This window comes from Otolemur garnettii, unplaced genomic scaffold, assembly GCF_000181295.1.
Source record: "Otolemur garnettii isolate 467f Iridium unplaced genomic scaffold, OtoGar3 scaffold00022, whole genome shotgun sequence".
In the NCBI taxonomy this organism is placed as follows: Eukaryota; Metazoa; Chordata; class Mammalia; order Primates; family Galagidae; genus Otolemur; species Otolemur garnettii.
The window spans coordinates 5,523,770-5,524,650 of NW_003852417.1; positions in this window are offsets into that span (position 1 = coordinate 5,523,770).

The window sequence follows — 881 nt, forward strand, 5'->3', positions numbered from 1 at the left end:
GCCTTAGCCAGTTGAGCTATAGGCGCTGAGCCTCAGAATCCATTTCTAAAGTGTACAGATAAAGTATGAATCCATCGTTAATGTATTATTTTTATCTAATACAATCCCAAAGACACACAAAATTATACTAATCCAAAATAGATTTAATAAAATTACAAGCATGATGTACATACACAAGTGTGTAAGCACATGTAATCATGTTTAGAAACTTAAAAACAACACAGTAGTTAGTTAATATGACCCCTGTTATTATTTTTTCTTTTTTAAAGACATGACACATAGAACTCAAAATAAGAATACTGGAGAAAAATGTATCTTAAGGGATATAGATATACTTTAAGACATAGCTACATTTTCATTTAGAAAAATTTAAAAAGACCCAGGCACAATTAAATACTTGATTAAAAAAGAATGAAGGAAGCAACCTAAGGCAAAAAAACAAAGAAACTGGTGGCCTAAAGTACATATGGTAAGTAAAAGACAATACTATTGCAATTTTCAAATCAATGTAGTTTTAAAAATATATTTATAAAGCAAGAACCTGGAGGAGAGGGTTGGAAGCATCACCTCAGAGTGAAGTGATTCGAGGAAAAGTGATAGAAGTGGAAGACAGAGAGTGAAATACTTACCTGGAAATAATTGGTATAAATTTAAGAAAATGTACCAAATGAAATGCTAAAAACAATGAAAGAACATGTTACCTAACTGAAGACATATCTGATAAGAAGTACGCACTATACTTCAGGATGATGAAGTTAACAACTGCAGCTATATATCATGAATCATCAATTAAACTTCGTAGTAAAAGCTGCAGCCTTTCTCCCTACAAGAAATCTTGCAGTTAATTTAAGAGGGAAATTAAATGACCTCTGAATTACTTC